The sequence below is a fragment of the Crotalus tigris genome, unplaced genomic scaffold (assembly GCF_016545835.1).
Source record: "Crotalus tigris isolate CLP2741 ecotype Arizona unplaced genomic scaffold, ASM1654583v1 scf7180000024117.2648584, whole genome shotgun sequence".
NCBI lineage: Eukaryota > Metazoa > Chordata > Lepidosauria > Squamata > Viperidae > Crotalus > Crotalus tigris.
In genome coordinates this window covers 610736-631105 of record NW_024100394.1, presented here as the reverse complement: position 1 = coordinate 631105, position 20370 = coordinate 610736, and the positions used below count along the sequence as shown (strand labels likewise).

The following is a 20370-nucleotide window of genomic DNA, read 5'->3' as shown; positions in this document are numbered from 1 at the left end:
TATTCATATTGTCAAAATAATGATCACCAAGAGAATATCTATCAAAAATAGAATTTAATCCACCAAGCTTTCGTCAAATACATTTGACATCGTCAGGGTTAAAAGGCAAACGCCATGGGAGCTCTCACTGTATATAAGACTTCCCCCGGCATTTGCCTTTTAACCCTGACGATGTCAAATGTATTTGACGAAAGCTTGGTGGATTAAGGAGGAGTCGTATTTTTATGCAAATTTTCCAGCATTATGACAGAGCAGCTTTGCTTTTAGCCAGAAAATGGGAGAAATTGACATGCCGTATTTCAGCAAGCTATCGTAAAATAGCGTTCCTACACTCCTGCATCCGAGAAAACCTGCCACTTAAATCATTGAGGAAGAAACCCATAATTGATTCCATCGAATGCCAACAAGCCATCTACCAATTTCAATGCAAGACTACACGGGCCCTCATTAACGACCAACATAGGCGAGTCGGAGCGTTGAAACAATGGGTCCAAGACTGCCAAAGGCAATGTGAGGCCATGTTATCGAGACATCACCTCCAAGAATTGATTCACCATATTGAGACGGTGGAGAAGAAAACGAGACAAGAAACAGCAACACGTCTCAGTCACAAGATGAACGCATTACGTAAGTTAAAATATAGTAACAGCTCTATGGGTGGACTGGTCTGCAACCTCTCTTCTAAAATACTTACCCATTCACAACTCACCTTGCTGCAGCGTGATATAGGCCATAACCTGATGGACGCTAGTGCTTTAGATTTCATAGCGGCCTTAGAGCCAGCTATGCATAACATAGGGGGGGATGAAGATACTAAGAGTTCGATAAGACAACAGGTCACTGGGCTACTTACAAGCCATAGATACCATCACGTGCTATCTAGGGATGAAACCCAAGCCCTTCGACAACTTAAAAGAGATGATAGCATTGTTATACTTCCAGCAGATAAAGGGAGGATGACCGTTGTCATGGATAAGACGCTGTATACCACCAAGGCGCTCGAACTCCTCAATGATAGAACAGCCTATAGGATAGTTGAGAAGGATCCCTCAGTTACCCTTAGGAATAAAATCAACAAACTGCTTAATAATCTTAAACGCAGTAAGAAAATCGGAGATGATACCCTAAAGAAGATACGCCCCTGTGACACGGCGCTCGCTAGATTTTATGGGCTCCCAAAAATCCACAAGGAAGGCACCCCACTTCGCCCTATCGTGTCATTTATAGGTACCCCTACATCGGGATTAGCGAAGTGGCTTAGCACTCGTCTGGGCCACCTTGTGGAAGGTAGCCCCACAACGGTCAATTCTGCAGAAGAATTCCTCAACAGAATTAAGACCCTTAGGGTGGAGGATGATGAGAGGATGGTATCATTCGACGTTACCTCCCTCTTCACCTCCATCCCCCAGGACTTAGCTATTTCAGCCCTGGGAGAGCGCTTGAGGAATACAGAAGGGAGCCACCACCAGGACTCCCTTCAGACAGATGACCTCCTGCGATTAGTGGAAATATGTCTCACCACCTATTTCACCTTCCAGGGCACCATCGTCGAACAAGTTAAAGGGACACCTATGGGCTCCCCCATTTCTAGCACTATAGCGGAAATAGTACTCCAACAGCTAGAACACAGGGCTATGGCCTTATACCAACCCAAATTTTGGGTTCGGTACGTGGATGACACGTTTGCGGTTGTTAAAAAACAACATGTAGCCACCTTTATGAGAGTACTTAACTCGATCTGCTCCGACATCCAGTTTACAGTGGAGGAAGAAAAACAAGGTCACCTAGCCTTCCTGGACGTGTCAATATACCGTCAGTTGGATGGGACGTTACTTACAGGGGTGTTTCGTAAACCCACCCACACAGACAGAATACTCCACTATAGGAGCAACCACCCCGTATCTCATAAAGCTAGCTGCATTAAAGCATTGTTTAAGCGCGTGGACTCCCACTGCAGCACTGAGGAGTTTAAGAAGAAAGAAAGGCAATACCTTTTCCGGATTTGCCAACGTAATGGGTATCCTTTGAGGTTTATCAGACAGTACGGTCTTACACCCCAGTCCCGGAACAACCAAAAGAGAGAGGAACCGTCATTACAAAGAATGCGTGTTTCTTTGCCATATATTAATAACGTCTCGGAGGCAACAACCAGACTGCTGCCCCCCCATGGAATAGAAGTGGCCCACAGACCCAATCAGACATTACGGTCCAAAGTCGTTCGCCCCAAGGACCCACTCCCTGCCATGGATAGATCAGCAGTAATCTATAAAATCAATTGCAAGAACTGCGATGGCAACTATGTGGGTGAAACAGCTAAGTGTTTAAGATCTCGCTTGCATGAACATCAGTTAGCTATAAGAAGGGGCGAGCAGCATTCTCAATTGTGGATGCATATGGCACAACATGGCCACCAGTTTGACTTTGTGAATGTTTGCATTATGTCTGAGGATGCCACTAAGGGAGGCCGGCTATTGAAAGAGGCGTGGTATTCCAACAAAGATGCGGTTAATCGTCACATTGACTTACATCCAGCTCAACAAGCATTGAGGAAATGGGATTTTAAACACCATGCCAATTATTATAAGCGGCCTGAACAATGCTTGCACAGCTGTAAACGTGACGGGATACCTGGCCTCCATCCTGAACAGATAGATGGAACTTTGGCCAACCCTCTACACTCCAGGGACACCCCCGTTTCGCCCGATCAACACCAATACCGCTCTAATGAACGTCTGAACGTCTACCACTGTCAAACACACGTAATCATCCACCGATGGAAGACCTCCCCCTCCCCCAATATCATCATGATAGACCCCCACCCCCAGAACTTAACAACAACTGTGGAGAGTGTGGAAGATCCAGCATGAGGAGCCTGCAGCCTGACGCTGTGGGTAGGGGGGAGAAGAAGAACGAAAGCATGGCTCGATTGCCTAGGCATACGGTGAAAGGGAGAGACACGGAATTCTGCCTGGATTCCCTGCAGACAAGGAATACCCCCACCAACAATACAGCCCCCTCCCGGGACGAACACTTTGAAGTCCCCCCAAAGACGAGCACAGAAGAGGGGAGTGAGAACGCAGGGAATCAGAATGCAGAGATCTGGAGACCTGGTGTCCGCCTGAATACCGTTCCTATCAGCAATGGGGAAGAGCGTGCGATAGGGAGGAGGGATGAATTGAGAGACGGGGTAAGCACCCGATCACGCAGCAAACAAATGGAACGGTGGAGAACTGTCGACACGAAGATTGCCAGGACAGAGGAGGAGGGCATAGACCCCCAAATATGTAACACCCGTATGAAAGTTACTCATGACAGTGGAAGAGTGAGAAGAAAGGGTGTGGAGCAGGGATTGGGAAAAGCGTGTGTGTGGGGGAGCGTTGGTGAGCCCAGGGAAGCTTGTAACACTGATAGAGGAGAAACAGATGCCCCCAGGGTGGAGAATGAAAACAAAAAGGGGAGGAGGGTCAGTGCTATGGAAGGAAATAAGGATAAAGGGGTGGTGGAGGAGATGAATACCAGTAATGAGATAGTGGAAGGAATGATCCGGAAGAACCATAGAAGGAAGCGTAAGGAGAGTAATAAAGAAACATCTGGAACACTAATTAACCGGCCGGGACCGGTGACGCGGTCCATGAGCCGGGTGCAGATGCCGGCAAAACCCATTTAAGTCATCATTGTTTACTGGCTCCTTAGCCCTGATGATGTTTGGAGTTTCCAAACGAAAGCTTGGCAGCTTTTAGTAAAGTATATTTTTATATTTATACTCTCCTGGTGTTCGTATTTTATTTGTACCATAGACATGCCCAGGAGTCGTATTTTTATGCAAATTTTCCTATATATATATATATATATATATATATATATATATATATATATATATATATATATATATATATATATATTATTTGCTTAAATTTGTTTTGTATTTGAGTTAAAGTATATTATTGATTTTGTTATTTGTATAGTTGGATAAGTTTATTTAGAATTTGTTTGTTTATTTGTAACCCTGTAACCAGCTCTGGGAAGTGAGGGGGGAGGAGGGAGGGAGGGGGTTATTTTAGGGGGGGATATTGTTAAAAACTTGTATAAAACTTTTCAATAAAAAAAATTACTTTGGTTCAGAAAGTATCAAAAAGATATTTCTCCACATAAGAAGCACATTCAGAAATACTAGAGTTATCTTATTGTAAGATTCTATTAACACAGGAGGCTTCAAACTTGGCCCTTTTATGACTTGTGGATTTCAACTCCCAGAATTCTTCAGCCAGACACGCAGGCTGAGGAATTCTGGGAGTTGAAGGCCACAAGTCAAGGGCCAAGTTTGAAGACCCCTGTATTAACAGAATAGCTTGTTAAAATGGCAATTCAATAAATTCCAATATTGAAATGATGATCTTTTAAATAGAGAATTAAAGTACAGTATATCTAAATTGGTTAATTTTAATAATAATTTCTGCAAACAAGCAAAAAAATAGGTCATATAGTCAGCTTGTGGGGAAAAGATTGTGCAAGCTGAAGATAAATTACATAACACAGTTGTCAAAGTGATTTACTGGAACATCAGTAAAAAGTATCATGTGCCAATAGTAAAAAAAATTGGTGGAAACGCAAAGTTGAAAAGTAATCAAAAATGAGTAGGTTGAAATATTGTGCGGTTTCTGAATACAAACTGATGAAGTCTTGGCTCATAACAAGATATTTCATTGTGGTTGAAAAGAAGAAAGCGTGGACAATTGAGGTGGCAATACCAAGGGATGATAGAATAGAAGGCAAAGATTTGGAGAAGATCACAAAATATCAAGATCTGAAAATCAAAATTGAAAGATTGTGGCAAAAATCGGCCATGGTGGTCTCATTGGTTAGCAATACACTGGGTGCCATACCAAAAAATTTTAGACAGCATTTAGAAAATCTACTTGTTGACAAAATTTCCATCTGTCAATTACAAAAGACTACACTGTTTGGCTCTCCACATATATTATGCCAATATATTATGATGCCTTAAGTCAGGGGTCTTCAAACTTGGCCCTTTTATGACTTGTGGACTTCAACTCCCAGGATTCCTAAGCCAGGCATGCTGGCTGAGGAATTTTGGGACTTGAAGTTCACAAGTCATAAAAGGGCCAAGTTTGAAGACCCCTGACTTAGGTTCTTGAGAAGAATTTGATGCATATGAAGGCCAACACCAACTAAAGAACTGGGAGCTCTGACTTCACATTGTTGTGAACAGATAATAATAACAACAACAATAATAATAACAACACCAATAATATATTCTTATTTATACTCAAAGAGTTTACAAAAGATTAATGAAAAGAATCTTAAAACTATTAACAATAAAGCCAATAATCTTTAAAATCAATAACAGATTATTATAGAGGCAATAGCAAGCACAGCAAAATAATACCACCAAATGGTATATTATCTTACAAATATTTTAAAATTTCCCTGCAGTTGAATTTCAAAATAGGCATGTGGTAAAAAGCTGGGTTCTTTTGAAAGTAATAAAGATAAGAAACAAAAGACTTAGAATAATGCTCACCTCTGAAGAGGGACAGTGATAAATTACTTTTTCTGATATCTTGGCTATTTAAAATTCATTACTGTGAAAATGATTTGCGAATACCTATTTGAGTTTGGGAATTACTTAAGTTAGTTCAGAAAAAGTGAAAGAAGTAGGTGAGCTGCAAATTTTAGTACAGTCAAGGTTTACAGCAATCATAGCATTTCTTTAAATCTTTCTAAGAATGAAAATTCTTTTACATTGTTTTCAGCCGTTTTTATGACAGGTTTCTAAAGCAGGCTAAGAAAATCTTCCTGTGATTTTAAATTGTGCTGCTGTAATAAGATCAGCTGTGGAAAAAAAAGTTCAAGTACAAATTAATATTTTCTTTTGCCAATGTAATTGAAACAGTGATAAAGCTCTATTGATGTAATTTTATTGGATAATCTTCATTAATGGGATTAGAATTTGACTATCTGGAATTAAACTGCAATGTATAAGGAGACATATTTGAATTAAATGTAGATAACAAATGTAAGTAGAAAAAAATCAAATATGTTTCTAGGAAAGAATTAGAATTACAAAATAAGGAATATTCCTTCTTGAGATCAAGTTTTCATTCACTTCAAAAATGGACATTTATTTTAAATGGATTGGCATGCAGTGTTTCTCAACCTTGGCAATTTGAAGACTTGTGGACTTCAACTCCCAGAATTCCTCAGCCAGCACAGCTTTCTAATCTTATTTTGTAACTCTAATAGCAGGCTGGGGGATTCTGGGAGTAGAAGTCCACACATCTTCAAACTACCAAGGTTAAGAAACACAGGAGATTTCCTCTCAAAGCTGAGCTTCTGAAGATAATCCAAAAACATTCTTGAAAACCTCTCTCTCTCTCTCTCTCTCTCTCTCTCTCACACACACACACACACACACACACACACACACACACGTGCTCTCCCTCTACCTCCCTCCCTCGCTCTCCCTCTTGCTCTCACTCTCTCTGCATGTGTGCATATACTCTTGATAGTGAATTCCATTGACTCTACCCAACTGTATCATTGAGGGAAGAACATCCATGCATGCCAATGTGAAGGCACTCCTATGAGATGGTGCTGATAAATGAAACAAAAATTTGGGAGTAGAGAAGGCAGGGTGCATAAATTCATTGCAGTAGAAATGAGAAAAATTGCTTCTATTTCTCTGTAAACCAAACATAAAATTATTTGCTTGAGCTGCCTCCAACCTAAACCTGGCAGGATAGAAACCAGAGGCTGACCGCACAGTGAACCAGATTATCTATTATTTGTTTCTTCCAGAAGATAGTATCTATCATCTGTCTGCCTGTCTATCTGTCTATCTATCTATCAAAACTAGTTTGGACTAGCAATTTGCTCCCCCCCCCCAGGTACGTCAGCTAGCAGGTACTTCAGCTAGCAGAATGGTAATTGAGCATCTGCAACCAAGCTCAAGTTAAGAGTTACAGAACAAGGAACAAGCAGAAGAAGCAGAGATGATAGGAATTTAGACTGAACAACTTCCCAGGCATAAGAATCCTTTTAGTGCAACATTGCCCTCCACAGAGCAAGAAACTTAGCCTCTAGCTTTAAAAAGTTGAACTGTGGCACACATGTAACTGTTGATTGAATATTTAATTATTGTGTTAGAGGCTGTTTGGTCATGCAAATAAAGGTTTGAAGAGTCAAGGTGACAGGAGCAAGATGACTGGAAATAAAGGCCAAGATATTTGAAAGCTTTTTACTTGCTCAATTTGGTAGTAGTTGATCTTCCAAATGTGGGAGTGATTAGCATGCTACATGGTGAATGCAACCATATTGGTTTTCCAAAGATTAATTTCTAGCCTTTCAGATTGGCAGTAGGAGCATAGGAAGACGCTAGCACAGTGTGTGGCAGTGTGCAGTTTTTGCACTCTATTTACATGTCTCCATCTCCATTTCATTCCTGTTCCTTCCCTAATTTGCTCCCCGACACGTGTACACACTTGTCAGTATGGTATTCATATCAGCAAGTTCAATTTTCATTGGCAATTTTTGAAATATTTTATCTGCAATCATTTCATAGGCCCCTCTTTCGAATGACTGAGGTCATTTTACTTATTCTGTGGTGCTAAAGGAAGTTTGCTACTGTATTCATGTTGAGATTAATATAAATTGGAAATTTGCTGGAAATGCTTATAGACAATAAATCTAAACATCAATTCTCAAAAACAGAACAGCAAAAGCTGTTGCTGGAATGGACAAAATCTGGATGTCAGAAGAGGGAATTTTACCTTCTGGATGCTTCTATAGAGAAGGAGCTATCATTGTCCCACTGATAGTCCTCATTTTATGATCATTCATTCAGCGACCATTTGAAATTACAAAAGCAATGAATGAATGGTGGTTATGACCAGTCCTGAAAGCTCAGGCTGTCCCAGCCTCCTCAAATGATTGCAATTTGGGCACTGGGCAACCAGCTGCATTTATAGCTGGGTTACAGTATCCAGTGATCACATAGTTGCCATTTGCTACCTTCCCTGCAGGCTTCCCCAATGGGGAAGCCGTCAGGAAAGGTTTAAGTCGCTGGATAAATATTCCCATCTGTGCACTCTTCCATAGCCCCACTGTACTCACACTACATCAACCATTCATGCATCCCTTCATGTTCCTCTATCATGCTGCGCCTCTTACATACACCCTCTCAGCATCGCACATCCTCCCCAACACATACTGCACCTGACATGCACCCTTGCTGACTCTCCTTCATACACTCATGCACCCTTCCTAACTCTCCCCTGCAATCTCTGCCAACTGACTTGGTTGCGGGAACCCCACTGGCAGAGAGCTACCTTGCCTAATGTTGTAAACCATGGCAATTGGGACTCCAGGGATTTATGACTGCATCACTTAGTGATAGAAACTCTGGTCCAATTGCGATTGTAAATTGAGAACCACCTATAAATTATACTCTTTACTGTCTTAATATTTTTATTAGTGATTAGTATTAAAAAGTAGAGTAAATGCTTATCAAATCTGTAGATGATACAGAATGGGGTGACATAGCTACCGTAATATGCCTGAATAAATAACACTGGGAATATTCTTCTTAGGCTAGAAAACTGGCCAGAGAGCAACAGAATGAAATTTAACTAAAACGATTGTAGTATCTTCAACTAAGAAAAAAAAATCAAATATACAGGTTTAGAATGTGAAATAGTTATGGTACTTGTGAAAAATATCTTAAAATGGTAGCTGGCTGCAACTGAATATGAGTCAGAAACTATCTGCAAAAAAGATGGGGGAAAAAAATACCTTGCTTGCACTAAGAGATATAAGTTACCAAATCATTAGCAGTAATTATTCCAATGAATTCTATTTTGCTAAGCCCCCCCCCCCTTTATGTACTGGGTCTAGTTCTGGCCATCATACTTTAAAAGAGGCTCAAAAAAACCTAACGCAAATTCAGAGAAAAGTAATGGAAAAAAAATCACAAGATTGGAATTGCTACAAGGAGAAGCTAGGGTACTGGGAATGTTTACTTCTGAGAAGATTAAGGGGACTATGAAAGCACTCTTACTGCTTATTTATTGTTAATTCTTTAAACTAAAAATAAACTTAATTTATTTTTTAATTTTAAATAATTTTTAATTTTAAATAATTTATTTATGTTTTTTTAAAAGAAATCAAGATTGTACTGTATCTTTCCAGAGTAAAGAGCACAGAAAAATGGAATTTTAAAAGTCATAAACATTCGGATTCCAATCCAATTTTAAAAAGAACAGCCACAAGAATAACTTCCTAATGCAAAACATTGTTCAATAGCAGATCCAATACCTTCTGTGGTGCTAAACACCTTCTCTGAATGCATTCAGTTAAAGCAGGGGTTCCCAAATAGGGGTGCTCACACCCCCTGGGGGTGCGAGATGATATTCCAGGGGGTGCAAAAACTTGGGTTTTCAAAATTATAGTGTATATGCATAATTCGTTGCCATTATTTCGAACTTTTATAAGGGGTGCGAGAATATATCAGAAGCATTCTAGAGGTGCGGGGTATAGAAAAGGTTGGGAACCACTGAATTAAAGGATATACTCCTATTTGTTGAAACTGCTTCATGTTATATTCCTGCCCTGAGTAGGGTTTGTAAATATTAATTTATAGTGTTATCTTAATGTGTTGTACTTGATATTCTATCTTATGAATTCAATCGAAAACTGAGATATAAATAACTGTATTAAATCAAAATTATTTCAACAAGAACATGTTTACAACTGCTTAATGATGTTCCCATTTATATAAAAAAAATTATTTGAAATTAACAATACATTGAAACAGTTATTTAAAACTTGAGCAAATTCACACCCATCTCTGACCTGTGCAGAAAAGAAAACACAGCATCCAATTATCTATATTAAATGCATTTAATATAGAAATGGAGGCCCAGAGGTATTATTTTGTTACAGTATAGAAATAAACTTATTATCTCTATTCTAATATTGTAATATATGAAGTGTTGTTAAGGATCTGATCAGCTGTGCCAACATTTCAAAGAGAGGCCATCATGTCAGTGGAAGAAAGCAGAACTATTATGTATTTAAAGCTGTTTATTTGGCCAGCCATCTCAGAACTGTGACTCTCTGCAGTGAACAAGAAATTAAAACCAGAAAACCACAGAGAAACTCAGTCAGTGAAAATGGAATGACAGCCACAATCCATATATCATGTGCCAGAAGTCATGTGTTAGTTCATTCCATCTTACAATCAGCAAAAAGACCCACCAGCTATAATCAAACTCATCAATGGGGCTGCTTTATTTAACTGATTTATAAGCTGCCTCAATCACCATGTCAATTCTAGGCAACAAAAAACGAAGCAAAACTCAGTCAGTATTAACAAAATCAACTTTTAACAACTCACTTGGGGAAAACGTAGCCACAAGTACAGAATGTAAACTGGAATAAAAAAGCAAGGTTAAAAAAAATCACCAGTCTCCTGAATTTGCCTTGGAAAAATGATTCTCCCCTTAGATCAAAGAAAGACTTAATTTAGAAGTGTTTGCAATATAGTGCGCTACTTTGCTGCTTCTGGAAGCTTGCAATGGTTATGCTTTCTGTTGTGTGCTTTATTCAAGCTCATTTTACCGAGTCATGGCACACACTTTAACTAATCCCTCATTTCCTTAATGGCTAGTAAAAAGCAATGTTTCTTGGTAAGGCAGTTTTTTTGCTAAATTGAAGCCATCAAATCTGCAGTCCACAACATGCTGACTTAACGGGTATTAAGGACTCTGGTTTCAGAATGATGTTGGGATACTGCACACGTTAAGAAAATTAGATTTGTTTGTGGAGATGAGCTTTATCGGAACAATTTAGAAGGATTACTTCCCAGTTTTCCCTCTACCAGAATAGGAAAGACAAAAAATCTGCCAGGTATACATTTTCATGAGCCAATATGGGAATTTGCAGAGTTAACCTGTGAACCGAAGTCTGATCCTTCAAATTTGTTTTTGAATTTTATTAGTCAGTTTTCCAGTCGGAAATGTACAAATGCACTTCTCAGGAAGAAATGAAAACTGTACATTAATATATCGCAAGGCATTCTAAAGGTGTCCTTTTAAAAAAAAGTAAGTAGCTTAGTATTATTTTTGAATAACAAGTGAGTAGAAGGCTATATATACTATAGTATACTGATATATTTTATTTATGTTGTACCCATCGTGTTTCAGGTTGATTGTAATCATGTGTCTTCATCAAGGTTTCTCTATAAGAACTCATTAAAAATTGGAATTTCATATGAAAAGAAAAGCACAAGGAAAACACCGTCTTTAAAGTCGCTGGAAGACTCATATCATTGCTTTCAAGGATCATTTCTGATAGTCTGTGCATATTCTAGTCTAGCTCTTCCATGGCCTAATAGGTTGAAGCAGCATCTCAGACATAACTAGGAACCTAACTTCAACTTCAGAACTTAACAGTCCACCTTTAAATGAATAATCACAATATAGAACGTGCATTAGAGAATTCTGTTTTCAAATTAATCTAAGTTCCAGTATAAACATACTGTACATGACCTTCCTTTGAGTATTTATTGACAGCATTTTTTTCATAAAATATTAGAAACAAACTACATTAAGAAATCTCCACAGCTTTAGTAATTTAATAGCTTTAAAATGAAACTTTGAAGTTAAGCCTTACATTGCTCCTTCAAACAAGCATAAGAAATAATTCATATTCCATACAGAGAAATGAAAATTATTCTTAATAAAGCTACAAGAATCCATATATACTCTTGATTTTCTACGGAGATGTTCTGCAAACAAATATCTGGAAATGTTTGCTTGGAAATAAATATATATTTCATGAATGTATATATACAAATACTGAGAGTGGAAATCCATTTTCTAGGAGAGCAATTAGCCCCAAATGGCATGTCATTTGTAAATATATTATTCTACTTACAACAGCGAATTTAAATTCAAGATTAACAACCCATTTCTCAGAGGGCTTTTTTCCCAATCCTCCTTATGAAGAGCAATTGGAGAATCATCTGATTTTTGTAATTCCTTCAGAGTTCTTTGTCTCAAAACAAAGGAAGACATTAAAAGAGCAGAATAAAACTTGGTGATTACCTGTATTCCTGTCTGGTAAAATACAGCAATGTTTCTGCAGAATGCCAGGCAAAACCTGTAAGAACAGATACAAAAGAAAAATATTTGATTACTATAAGACAGGATAAGAACATATTTAATTAAGTATAGATCCATTTTAGGTGTATGAGTCTCTCTCTCTCTCTCTCTCTCTCTCTCTTTCCATCTCCCCCTTTCTCTCTCTCTCTCTCTCTCTCTCCCACTCCCCTCCTCTCCCTCCCTCTTTCTCCCTCTCCCTTTCCCTGTCCCCTACAAGGTGCACTGGTTGCTAGTTTGTTTTTGGGTGCAATTCAGACTGCCCATTATGGTTTACAAAACCTTACATGGCATAGGTTTTGGTCATTTGAGCCCCTCCCCACCCCCATTTCCCATGATGTTGTGTGTAAAATAGAGTTGGTGTATTCTAGTTTCCTCTGATCAAACAGTGTCACCTATTAGAACCCAGGAAAGATGTATCTCTGATGCAGCACCGGCCCTCTGCAATGAGTGCTCCTAGGATCCAGATGGCTCCCACCTTGCTGGCTTTCCAGAAGGCCATAAAGCCCTGACTATTCTTCCAGGTCTTGGGTTAAGGAAGCTGGAACTTCTGGCTGGCTAATGAATGTTGTAGGATGTTTGGATTGTTGTCAGGCTGGCCATCTTGTTGGTTTTCTTCTTTTCTAGTTTGGTTCTTGTTGTACACCTGTTTTTATTATACTGGGTTTTTTTTTTCTGTTGAGTGTACTATGAAGGCCTCCCAGGGTCATTTTGAAGTTGGGCAGCACAACATCAAATAAAATAAATAAACATATTGTGGCAGAATAGCACCTGCCCCATGAACATAGATATTTACTGGCAAATACAGTGTCTACTGGAAAAATAGGCTTTCATTGCCTGCCCGTTTTGTTTAGGGCCTGTTCTAGTTTTGTGGGACATACTGAGAAAATGCAACCATTTCAGATTGGTAGGTTGATCAGCAACAAAAAAGCATGGCTAACCCAGGGCTGGTGGCTAAAGAGAGTTGGTCTCCCACCATTGGTGGAAAGAGACTAGCAAAATGAGATCTTTGGGAAGAAAATACAATTTCATGTTGGCACCCCACATTACAGTGAAATCCTGCAATTAAAAAAAAATCTAGAAGACAGAGAATCCCAACATTTTTTCCTTTGTTTGTGTCTTTTTGTCTGAGAGGAAGTTACAAAAATTCTCATGTTGCAATTACATGCAATTATAACAATGAAATTTTAAAACCAAGGAAGACCTAGGTTCAAATCCATTCTCAGACACATAAACTGACTGGATGGCTTTGAACAACAAAGTCTTACTACAATCTATCTTATAGGTTGGTGGATGGAGGAAAAAAATGGAGGAGGAGATGTTGTATATACTGTACCAACTTCAACTCTTGAAAGAAAGATGGGACATAAATCTGAGAAAGAAGAAAGGTTATAGAAAGGAAGGCCATGGTGTTGATCCTACTATTTGTATGCTGAGCAGAGCAAAAGTATGGATTCTTAAGTAGTAAACCTATTTACATTTTAAAAGATTTACAAGAGTTTCATTTGAGTCTAATTTCATAGCTAAGTGATTTTTAAATTTAAAAGTGTTCTTCTGGTAACAAAATAATTGTCACAGTAAAATTCCCCCTGAAATTAGAATCAAAGCAGTCTCTTGGCATGGAACATCAAATGCACCACTGTCCCAAGGAAATATGGTAACTGCTCAATAATAAATAGTGTGATGCATAGATTTCCAATTAAGATTACAATTTTGAGACTTGTTCTTGTCTCATGAGATGAGATGCCCCAATAAACTATAATACAAATGTGTAATATACCATTAAGGGGAAAAATCCTACAAACCCCATAATGATATTACTTGTAGTTTCTTCCTTTTAAAAAATCATGTGATTGGATGTCATCTTAGAGGTCCAGAGTTTACAATAGTCAAGGATTATTTTAGCTTGTCTTCCTGTTATATACCATTCACATGAATAGGAGTCTCATGTCTTAAGACTGGAAATTCATTTGAGTGACTGGAGGTGGGATTAATTTCTGAATTGTTTGACTTTAAAAATTCCAGTACTAAGAGGCCTTTCAGACAGGACTGGGATTACAGTTTATCAAATAATGGAGGTATGCCATTACTGATAGTCCTTGTTAAATGACTGGTTGCTCAGCAACATATTCAAGACATAATGGACCCTCTCCCCCCAAAAAAGATTCTTATGACACAATTCTGGAATTCTGACGGCAGCATGCCACATGCCACTGCAGTCACATGACCACACTTTTGCAGTCACCTGCAGCATTCCAGGGTCATGTTACTATGATTCACAATTTTTTTTGTTAGTTTCCAGCCATTTTGGGTGGTTTCCAGCAAAAAAAAAAAAAAAAAAGAACTCATTTTATGTCTGCCACATTCGCTTTACAACTGCGATATTTGCTTATGGACCACTACCAAAAAAAGATTATAAAATCAGACTGGTCACGTGGGTGCCTCAACTAGTGGCCCTCATGACTTACAGTAGAAATTCCAGGCTACATTCTGGTCATAAGTTAAGGACTACTTGTATCCCTGGGTTAAGTAACTTAAAGTGTTGTCCCAACAATTCCATTGTCAAACTTATAGAATCTTTTGGGGACTATAATTTTTCACCAGGATTATAAGAGATGGACAGAGTTAAGGAGAAACCTTCCAGCACACCTGAGTTCTGATCCTTACAACCCCATCCCATTATTTATTCTAATAAATTAACACTAGCATATTAAATCCTTGTTGCTTCTATCATTCATGTAAGCTTCCCTTCCCAAATGTGAAAAAAGACCAGGCTACCAAAGCTTGGATTGTATAGAAAAGCTTGAAGGTTATTTGGTTTACAGATTCTGCACTATAACCCCACATATATAGATATATAGTTAACAAAGTCAATGCTTCTTCAACATTTGATAATCTTTATTCTCTTTAATCTCTTTTTACAAATTCATAGCGATTTCTCATCTTATAAATGGACAGTCCAATCATTTATTTCCTTCAAAAACTGGAGACAACTGAATCTCATTCTTCAATTTCTCGATTATTTCCAAATATTCTGTTATATTGTCTTCCTTACCACCAAGCAATATTTAAGCAAATACCACAATCAACTAAGATGAGATGCACACAATGTTGAGACGTTTATGGCTACCTAGAGAGGCAGCCATCTATTTTAAGTGGCTTGTATTCAAAGTAAACAACAGATATAAACTGACAGAAACCTGTTTAGTCTCACAGAAGAAGTTATAGAAATATGTTGTCAGCCACATTCTGAGCTTTCATAATATACTGTACTTAATGAAGTAGCTAAGACACTGAGTTGTGAGCTAGAAAACCAGCAATTCAAAGGTCATCTCACATAGGGTTTCATTATGTGTTCTTATCTATATCTGGATTATCAAACAAATCAACCCAGAAGTCAATCAAGGCACCAATGACCAGGCTCAAATTATTCTACTTCAGATACATTACTGTATTCTAAGACCATCTCTCTAGAAAAGACAGAAAAGTGGGGAAGATGGAAAGAAGGAGAAGAACGATGAGTCTAATGATGTTATGCAACTATTCTCCCAAACACCTGAGGGCAGGACAAGAAGTAACAGGTGTAAGGTCATTAAGAGAGATCCAACCTAGAACTCAGGAGAAATTTCCTGACAGTGGGAACAATGAATCAGTGGAATGGCTTGCCTTCAGAAGTTGTGATTTAACCATACTACAGGTTTTCAAGAAAAGACTGGACAGCCATTTGTCCTGAACAGTATAGGGTCTTCTGCTTGAGCAGAGGGTTGGACTAGAAGACCCTCCAAGGTTCCTTCCAGCCCTATTACTCTATGTTCTATGCTCTATTCCACCTTTTCCTCTTTAATAGATTTGTTCTGGCAGGAAAATAACACATAAAAGTGCTGGAAATGTGCAAATGGGAGATGATGTCATCTAAATCACCTTTAAATCTTTATAAAGTTATGCTAGCCCATTTCAAAGTTCTATAAAAGCATAAGCTGGAAACACTGTATGACTTCTTGAACTAATTTATATTAAGCTTTGGATTTGTCTTGCAAATTCTATGCATTAGTTACTTCTATGGTGTTCAAATGGGCATTATTAAATAAACATTCAGACAATCGCAATTGTGGCTACCTACCAGTATCTCTCTAAAAATAATCTCAAAATCAGGTATTTAATGCATCTTACATCCATGATATACAGATGTGAGAACACAGTGCAGTGGAATGTCTGAATTCCCAGGAGGGAGGGGCTGCATTCCAGAGGACCAAGAGATAGCAGAGTTTATGTGGAAGAAGGTCACAGTAGCTCATCCCTAGAGTGTATCTTCAGTGATACAAGTAGCTGCTTTAGCTTGGTAAGATTTCTGCCTGTAGATGAGGAACAAGTAGTAAGTCTATATATCTTTCTTGGTTTTTGAAGCCTGATACACAGTGAGGAACCATGTAAAGCAAAGCATACTATTTTTTCTATTACGGGTTTTTCTGTTTTTCTATTTTTTGTTATTCTAAATTTTGCACATATAAGTCTCTGTCTTATCCATTTCTGGCAGTTGTAGATTATCATGAAGTTTCATAGACTGTATAAGGCTTTAATGATGCCTCCAAGAGGAGGCAAATATTTACTAAGTTAGGTTAATTAATACCTGAAAACTATTGTTTACACAAATCAGTATACTGCACATGGAAAGAAGATTTTATTTAGGAAATGGGTAAGACAAACACATGCAAGTAGGAGTTCAAAATCTGCATAAGATGTAATAACTTTGATGACAAATTGCTCAATACGTGGTCCACAAAGACATTTCAAAATATGGCTTATTAGGTTTTTAAGGAAGTTCACTGCTTTTATTAATTAATCTGGTCCTCAAAGGACTCTCCAGATTTATTACCCAGATCTTCTGGAAAATGAAGTAATATCTGCAGAGGGTGACAAAAAGATAGAGTAAAAAAAATGCATGGAAAAAAGGAGAGCAACCTTGGAGCAACCTGGCTGGGGAATTCTGGGAGCTAAAGAGCCAGCCAGCCATTGTCAAGGCTGAGAAACACTGATCAAGACAGTAGTTAAATACATCTCTGACAACTGATTTATGAAAACAGTTTTGAAAAAGTTTCAAGACTTTTTTTTCTCACACATAAACATTCCACTAACGTAGCCATTGTTCAGGACATATTTAAGACTGGTATGCAAGGTTCTAATACTGCTTATGTTTCACATTAAACGAAAACTAAAAATAAATAAATAAAATAAAGAAAGGGTATTCGGAAAAATAATTAGGGAACTTTAGAGTGCATACGCAAGGCATCCCACACAAATCTATATAAAGCTTTTACAAGTGCTAAAAAGAAGCATATTTCTCTTTGTGCACTTGAAGCAAAATCTTTACTGAGTAGCGCAATGTGAAGATTCTGAGACTGAAGTGAAAAGTCCACATAGATAGCTGGTCTCTAGGCTGAAACAGTTGCAGCTATTACTCCAGTTACTCTGTGTGTGTGTGTGTGTGTGTGTATGCGTGTTTCAATAAACCAACACCTTTGAATTTTATTCCAAGATTTGTAGAACAGAATAACAGAATCAGAATCTAATAATGGTTGCATAATATACCTTTCCCTAGATAACAAATGACCTAGCACTTCATCAGCTGCAGGTTTATCTCTCCAAGAAATAATAAATGCATTCAGTCCATGAAAGCAGGGAAAAAAAAATTCTGGGAGTTGAAGTCCACAAGTCATAAAAGGGCCAAGTTTGAAGATCCCTGACTTAACAACCACATGATTCGTTTAAACATTGGGATTCACTTTTTTTAAATTGTTGTTATTAGGATTATCATATTATAAAATACAGATGAAAATAAAGATGGAAAGGAAGTGAGGAAGGGAAAGAAAAGAGAAGGCATTGACTTCCAACTTTGTTCAATGCAATACAATGCAAAATAGAACTGCATCTTTTTCATCTTTTTATTTTACCAACTTAACAAATACTAGCCATTTTTATAATGATAAATTAAGTTAATCAGAAATATCCAAAGTCAAAATTTCTTTTTTTTTTCTTCTTTATCTCAAGCACAAAGTCCAGAAGTAATTTCCAGGTAAAATCAAAGATGGATATGATTTTTTTTTCTTAAACTTAAAAAAGTTAATTTTGCCATCTCTGCTACTGGTAGCTCCATCACTTTTTCTCCCCATTCTTCTATTGTAGGGCACAAGGATTCACTTATTGACTGCTTAATAACTTAATAACCATATCATTTAGCGATCAAAATTCTTATTCCCATTTAGGTTGAGGGCTACCTAAATATGCATACTTGGTATACGTTTCAGAGTTATGGGATGCCCTTTTAAAATGATATTAGCCAGATCTATATGAATATCCTTGAAAGCTGCATAATGTTAATGTTAACATCCATAATGTTAAACGCGGATGCAAAAATATTGATAGTTTATGTGTGTGTTAAGGGTCAGCCAAAATGACTTGGTTGGAGGTTTTGGGAGATAGGGAGATGTTTAAAATGTGAAGGAGATGGTGATGGGATATGAGAAAAGAATTGCATAGTTATGTTTGTTATTATAATATTGTTCTGGCCCACTGCAATCAAAAGAGTTTTAATAAAGATTTTAGATGAAGAAAAACAAAGCATGAAAATGTCCACAGCAGCATTAAATACCAATTTATGCTTTTTGGAAAAATGACACATTAATGTCTTTTGTTACGCATGATAAAAAAAACAACGTTTTGAAATATAAACTGTTAGAACTTTTAATTGATGTAAGATAAAAAAAAATTTAAGATAGCCTTTCTTAATGTTTGAACTTTAGGAGATATATCTAAATGTACGAGAACTGGACACTATCTGAAATCAATGCCAACTGCAAAGATAATGTTGTGAGAACTATATAAAGATAAGTCACACGTACTTAAATGTGCATATTTGGATCAATGTTTTTGAACCTTGGCATAGTACATATCCGTAAGTAAAATCTATATGATTTGTATGTATTCCAATGGTCAGTATATTTTTATAGCTGACTTTTTATACTCACGCATGAATTGATTTACTTTTATTTATTTGTTCAAAAGACTTATATGGTCATCTGTAACCCTGGGCAGCTCACAAAAGAGGTGTAAAAACATCCCAAGCCCATAACAAAGACTCCCAGTGACCCAAAGGCAAACATTTCTCCACTCATCAACGTTTAATTTTTTCTGGGCTCCAGTTTCACCCTACCCCAATGCTTGTGAGAAGATCCAGCACTTTGAAGCTTCTTGGAAAACCAGGGGATTGGGGGCCTGCTGGGTCTCAAGGATAGGCCAGGGTTCTCCACCTCCAGAGAAGGTGCTCTACCTGGGACCCACCCAAAACATGGAAGGGATCTAGAATGTGTCCATTCTCTCTAACCTGGGGGAATGAGCAGATGCCTTCAAGGAGAGGCAGTACCAAAAATATCCTGCATGCCCCTGCCATTCAGGGCTTTAAAGTTGACACTTACCACCTCATACTGAATCCAGAAAAAAGTGGAAGTCCCTGCAACTCAAGGAGCAGCGGTGTAATACGGGCAAAATGTGGAGTGCCCAGAACCTCATCTGCCATTACATTCTGTACATTTGTAACTTTTGGATAATCTTCAAGAACAGCTCCATGTAGAGAACATTACACTAATCCAACCAAGAAATCATGATAGTGAGCAGGCTATCCCAACTGAGAAATATGTGCAATTGGTGCACAAGGTGAGCCTATGCAAAGTTCCCCCACACGCAGCTGCCATTTGCTCCTCAAATAGCAGCCATGAGTCCAGAAAGATCCCAAATTGTGCACCAGCTCTATTCAGGACTCTGCAACCCCAACAATAGTCAAAGAGGAAAGTTAAATTTTCCCTATTGCACTAAATCAAAATATACCCCCATACAGTCTTCATACAAGAATGGCTAGTAGGTCTTGCAATGTATCAAAATAATATTAATTGGTTCATATCTTGCATCAGAGTGGGGCAAAGGACCATTTTCCCCCAGTGACTGCTTATTGACCTGAACTAAATTGAAGAACTAAACTGGGTCAGGATTTGTTAAGTCCTTGGATGGGAGTCTACATCCCATCCAGACCTACTGGCTAAATGGGAAAATTAAAAACAAAAAACAGCCTTCTACACTTCTATAATACTGCCAAGAAAACTGTGTAGATCTCTTGGACTTGAGCTTGACAAGAATAAAAGAA

At 38.0% G+C, this 20370-nt stretch overlaps 1 long non-coding RNA gene across 1 annotated transcript in view; it reads right to left on the bottom strand.

Moving 5' to 3' along the window:
- Nucleotides 1-20370, bottom strand: part of LOC120298638 — a 61234-nt gene that overhangs the window by 14742 nt on the left and 26122 nt on the right. Inside the window, exon 2 of the long non-coding RNA XR_005554158.1 lies at nt 12126-12180. This is a non-coding gene — a long non-coding RNA (uncharacterized LOC120298638). The remainder of the gene's footprint in view (nt 1-12125; nt 12181-20370) is intronic.